Raw genomic sequence first — 6,211 nt, 5'->3', positions numbered from 1 at the left:
GGGTCTAGGGTCCTTATATAGGCATACATGGCCAGCAAGGCGAAAAGGTACGCAAATGGATAACTTAGGCAGTTTGGTGAGTCATTCCCGTCGGATCCGGTTTGGGGCCGGTCAGACCGGGCCTGTGACCGGGTGGTCCGGTCCTGGGGCCGGTCGACCGGTCGCCAACCGAAACCTCGCAAGTTTCTGTCCGGTTGCTTTCCGGTACGATGCGGGGAAATCCGGTTGGGCGCCCGGTTGACCGGGCCTGGGACCGGATGGTCCGGTTGTGGGGCCGGTCCGACCGGGTCTTGGGCCGGCCAGCATTCTTCTCTTCCTTTGAGCGCTTCGAGTGACGTCGGGTCCAGCTTCGTGTCCGTCTTCATGACTTGATGCTCCTCTCCTTCCCTTGACCATGGGATGTCCTCCTCTCCGGGATCTTGATGCACCTTGTACCTAATGACACAAAGCACATCGGCATGAGGTAGCATTCCATCCAAAGGGGTACCGAGATCAAGGGTGGTGAGGAGCGAGTTCACCTTATCATGTAGCGCTTTGACTCGAGCCCGAGTCATCGGTCCACTTGGGGGACTTGTTGGTCTTGGTGTGGAGGTGTCCGAAGGCCACCCCGCATCATCTCCCCCCCTTGGGAAAGAGTCGTCCTCGACTCTTGTTCCTCTTCATCTTCATGATATGGCGATAAGTCCGACACGTTGAACGTGTTGCTCACCAAGTACTTGGAGGTCGGGATGTCGATGACGTAAGCATTGTTGTTGATGTGTTTGAGGACCTTGAAGGGTCCATCTCCTCTTGGCTTGAGCTTTGAGTTGCGTTCATGAGGGAATCTTTCCGTCCGGAGGTGGATCCAAACGAGGTCGCCTTCCTCAAAGATGTGTTCCTTCTTCTTGGTGTTGATGCGTGTAGCTTGATGAAGCACATGTTCTTGTATGGTTTCTCTTGTTTCTTCATGTAGTTTCTTCATGGCGGTGGTGCGCTTGTCGAAGTCCATGTTCGTCCTCTCATGAAGGGGAAGTGGTAGTATGTCGAGTGTCGTGGGAGGGTCGAAGCCGTAGACGACCATGAAGGGACTCTTTAATGTTGTAGAGTGCTTGGCGCGGTTGTAGGCGAACTCCGCGTGTGGAAGGCACTCTTCCCATGACTTCAAGTTGTTCTTCACGAGGATGCGTAGAAGAGTTGAGAGGCTTCTATTGACCACTTCCGTTTGTCCATCGGTTTGAGGGTGCGAAGATGATGAGAATAAGAGCTTCACTCCAAACTTTGCCATGAGTGACTTCCATAGATAGCTCATGAACTTGACGTCTCGGTCCGACACAATGCTTGCCGGTACTCCGTGTAGGCGGACAATTTCCCTGAAAAACAATGAAGCAATGTGTGAAGCATCATCGCTCTTATGGCAAGGTATGAAATGTGCCATCTTAGAGAACCTATCCACTACCACAAAGATTGAATCATGACCATGTTTGGTGCGAGGCAACCCTAGTACAAAATCCATGCTAATATCGGTCCATGGTGCATAAGGTATAGGCAATGGCGTATAAAGACCATAAGGATTGGAGGTAGACTTAGCTTGTAAGCAAGTGGTGCACCGGCGGCAAAGGCGTTCCACGTCGCGGTACATCCTTGGCCAATAGTAGTGGGTCGAGAGCATGGCGTATGTCTTCTCTCTTCCGAAGTGACCCATGAGACCACCTCCATGCGATTCTTGTAAGAGCAAAAGGCGAAGCAAGGACATAGGGATACAGAGTTTGTTCCCTTTGAACAAGAATCCTTGGTGCAAATAGAAATCATCAACTCCTCTTTCAACGGAGCATGATACGTCTCCAACGTATCGATAATTTCTTGTGTTCCATGCCACATTATTGATGTTATCTACATGTTTTATGCACACTTTATATCATATTCGTGCATTTTCTGGAACTAACCTATTAACAAGATGCCGAAGTGCCGATTCTTGTTTTCTGCTGTTTTTGGTTTCAGAAATCCTAGTAAAGAAATATTCTCGGAATTGGACGAAATAAAAGCCCGGAGGCCTATTTTCTCACGAAGCTTCCGGAAGTCCGAAGGAGAGACGAAGAGGGGCCACAGGGGAGCCAAACCCTAGGGCGGCGCGGCCCCCCTTGGCCGCGCCGGCCTGTGGTGTGGGCCCCCGTGCCGCCTCTTGACTTGCCCTTCCGCCTACAAATAGCCTCCGTGACGAAACCCCCGAGCACCGAGAGCCACGATACGGAAAACCTTATCGAGACGCCGTCGCCGCCGATCCCATCTCGGGGGATCCTGGAGATCGCCTCCGGCACCCTGCCGGAGAGGGAATCATCTCCCGGAGGACTCTACACCGCCATGGTCGCCTCCGGAGTGATGAGTGAGTAGTCTACCCCTGGACTATGGGTCCATAGCAGTAGCTAGATGGTTGTCTTCTCCCCATTGTGCTATCATTGTCGGATCTTGTGAGCTGCCTATCATGATCAAGATCATCTATATGTAATTCTATATGTTGCGTTTGTTGGGATCCGATGAATAGAGAATACTTGTTATGTTGATTATCAAAGTTATGCTTATGTGTTGTTTATGATCTTGCATGCTCTCCGTTATTAGTAGATGCTCCGGCCAAGTAGATGCTTTTAACTCCAAGAGGGAGTACTTATGCTCGATAGTGGGTTCATGCTCGCATTGACACCGGGACGAGTGACAGAAAGTTCTAAGGTTGTGTTGTGCTTGTTGCCACTAGGGATAAAACATTGATGCTATGTCTAAGGATGTAGTTGTTGATTACATTACGCACCATACTTAATGCAATTGTCTGTTGCTTGCAACTTAATACTGGAGGGGTTCGGATGATAACTCGAAGGTGGACTTTTTAGGCATAGATGCGGTTGGATGGCGGTCTATGTACTTTGTCGTAATGCCCAATTAAATCTCACTATACTCATCATGATATGTATGTGCATGGTCATGCTCTCTTTATTTGTCAATTGCCCAACTCGTAATTTGTTCACCCAACATGTCTGTTCGTCTTATGGGAGAGACACCTCTAGTGAACTGTGGACCCCGGTCCAATTCTCTTTACTTGAAATACAATCTACTTGCAATACTTGTTCTACTTGTTTTCTCTCGCAAACAATCATCTTCCACACAATACGGTTAATCCTTTGTTACAGCAAGCCGGTGAGATTGACAACCTCAGCTGTTTCGTTGGGGCAAAGTAGTTTGGTTGTGTTGTGCAGGTTCCACGTTGGCGCCGGAATCTCCGGTGTTGCGCCGCACTACATCCCGCCGCCATCAACCTTCAACGTGCTTCTTGGCTCCTCCTGGTTCGATAAACCTTGGTTTCTTTCTGAGGGAAAACTTGCTGCTGTGCTCATCATACCTTCCTCTTGGGGTTGCCCAACGAACGTGTGAAATACACGCCATCAAGCATATTTTCACGGCGCCGTTGCTCGGGTGAGATCAAGACACGCCGCAAGGGGAGTCTCCACTTCTCAATCTCTTTACTTTGTTTTTGTCTTGCTTAGTTTTATTTACTACTTTGTTTGCTGCACTAAATCAAAATACAAAAAAATTAGTTGCTAGTTTTACTTTATTTGCTATCTTGTTTGCTATATCGAAAACACAAAAAAATTAGTTTACTTGCATTTACTTTATCTAGTTTGCTTTATTTACTATCGCTAAAATGAGTAATCCTGAAGTTGAAGTTCGTTCATTTAAGCAACAAGGGGGAGAATGTTTAAAAGATGCTTGGTATAGAATTAGTAATGCCCATAATAGGTGCACTAAGAAACACTCCACCACTATCCTACTCAGGAATTTTTATGTTGGTATCTCTAGCTGGAATAGATATGTTCTTGATTGTCTCGCGGGAGGTAACTTCCTAGGTGCTCCCGCTTTAGAAGCTAGTTGCATTATTGAGAGTTTATTTGGAACACCACCTGTTAATGAAACTAAAAGTGAAACCTCCCTTGAGGATGTTATGAAAAAATTGGAAACCATAGAGAAAAATTGTAGCATTGAAACTAAAATGGAAACATTACTGGATAATACTGATAAACTTGATAAAATCCTAGGAGGAATTAATGAAAGAATTGCTACTCTAGAAACTTGTGCTATCCATGATAATCAAACCCATAGAATTGGTAAACTTGAAGAAGCTATGAGAAAATTGGGTTCAACTTTTTCTTCTCTTAAATTTAATGAGAAAGCTTATGTGGGTAGGGAGCAAAAATTCATGTATGTCTCTAAGGTGCCTAAACCAAAGAATTACTATAGGCCTAAAATTGATAAAACTCCCAACACCGCTGGTAATGATGTTGATGCTTCATCTCTCGATGTTACTTGATACACACTTTCAGCGCCTAGCTGAAAGGCGTTAAAGAAAAGCGCTTATGGGAGACAACCCATGTTTTTACCTACAGTACTTTGTTTTTATTTTGTGTCTTGGAAGTTGTTTACTACTGTAGCAACCTCTCCTTATCTTAGTTTTGTGTTTTGTTGTGCCAAGTTAAGCCGTTGATAGAAAAGTAAGTACTAGATTTGGATTACTGCGCAGTTCCAGATTTCTTTGCTGTCACGAATCTGAGCCCACTGCCCTGCAGGAAGCTCAGAAAATTATGCCAATTTACGAGCATGATCCTCAGATATGTACGCAACTTTCATTCAATTTGAGAATTTTCATTTGAGCAAGTCTGGTGCCATTTTAAAATTCGTCAATACGAACTGTTCTGTTTTGACAGATTCTGCCTTTTATTTCGCATTGCCTCTTTCGCTATGTTGGATGAATTTCTTTGATCCACTAATGTCCAGTAGCATTATGCAATGTCCAGAAGTGTTAAGAATGATTGTGTCACCTCTGAATATATCAATTTATATTGTGCACTAACCCTCTAATGAGTTGTTTCGAGTTTGGTGTGGAGGAAGTTTTCAAGGATCAAGAGAGGAGTATGATGCAACATGATCAAGGAGAGTGAAAGCTCTAAGCTTGGGGATGCACCCGGTGGTTCACCCCTGCATATATCAAGAAGACTCAAGCGTCTAAGCTTGGGGATGCCCAAGGCATCCCCTTCTTCATCAACAAATTATCAGGTTCCTCCCCTGAAACTACATTTTTATTCGGCCACATCTTATGTGCTTTTTCTTGGAGCGTCGGTTTGTTTTTGTTTTTGTTTTGTTTGAATAAAATGGATCCTAGCATTCACTTTATGGGAGAGATACACACTCCGCTGTAGCATATGGACAAATATGTCCTTGGTTTCTACTCATAGTATTCATGGCGAAGTTTCTCCTTCGTTAAATTGTTATATGGTTGGAATTGGAAAATGATACATGTAGTAATTGCTATAAATGTTTTGGGTAATGTGATACTTGGTAATTGTTGTGCTCATGTTTAAGCTCTTGCATCATATGCTTTGCACCCATTAATGAAGAAATACATAGAGCATGCTAAAATTTGGTTTGCATATTTGGTTTCTCTAAGGTCTAGATAATTTCTAGTTTTGAGTTTGAACAACAAGGAAGGCGGTATAGAGTATTATAATGCTTTCAATATGTCTTTTATGTGAGTTTTGCTGTACTAGTTCATCCTTGTGTTTGCCTCAAACAACCTTGCTAGCCTAAACCTTGTATCGAGAGGGAATACTTCTCATGCATCCAAAATACTTGAGCCAACCACTATGCCATTTGTGTCCACCATACCTACCTACTACATGGTATTTTCCCGCCATTCCAAAGTAAATTGCTTGAGTGCTACCTTTAAAATTCCATCATTCACCTTTGCAATATATAGCTCATGGGACAAATAGCTTAAAAACTATTGTAGTATTGAATATGTAATTATGCACTTTATCTCTTATTAAGTTGCTTGTTGTGCGATAACCATGTTTACTGGGGAACGCCATCAACTCATTGTTGAATTTCATGTGAGTTGCTATGCATGTTCGTCTTGTCTCGAAGTAAGGGCGATCTACACTGAGTTGAATGGTTTGAGCATGCATATTGTGAGAGAAGAACATTGGGCCGCTAACTAAAGCCATGTTCCATGGTGGAAGTTTCAGTTTTGGACAAACATCCTCAAATCTCTAATGAGAAAAGAATTAATTGTTGTTGAATGCTTAAAGCATTAAAAGAGGAGTCCATTATCCGTTGTCTATGTTGTCCCTGTATGGATGTCTAAGTTGAGAATAATCAAAAGCGAGAAATCCAAATGCGAGCTTTCTCCTTAGAC

This window comes from Lolium rigidum, chromosome 7 (genome assembly GCF_022539505.1).
Source record: "Lolium rigidum isolate FL_2022 chromosome 7, APGP_CSIRO_Lrig_0.1, whole genome shotgun sequence".
Taxonomy (NCBI): Eukaryota; Viridiplantae; Streptophyta; class Magnoliopsida; order Poales; family Poaceae; genus Lolium; species Lolium rigidum.
Note: the sequence above shows the minus strand (reverse complement) of the source record.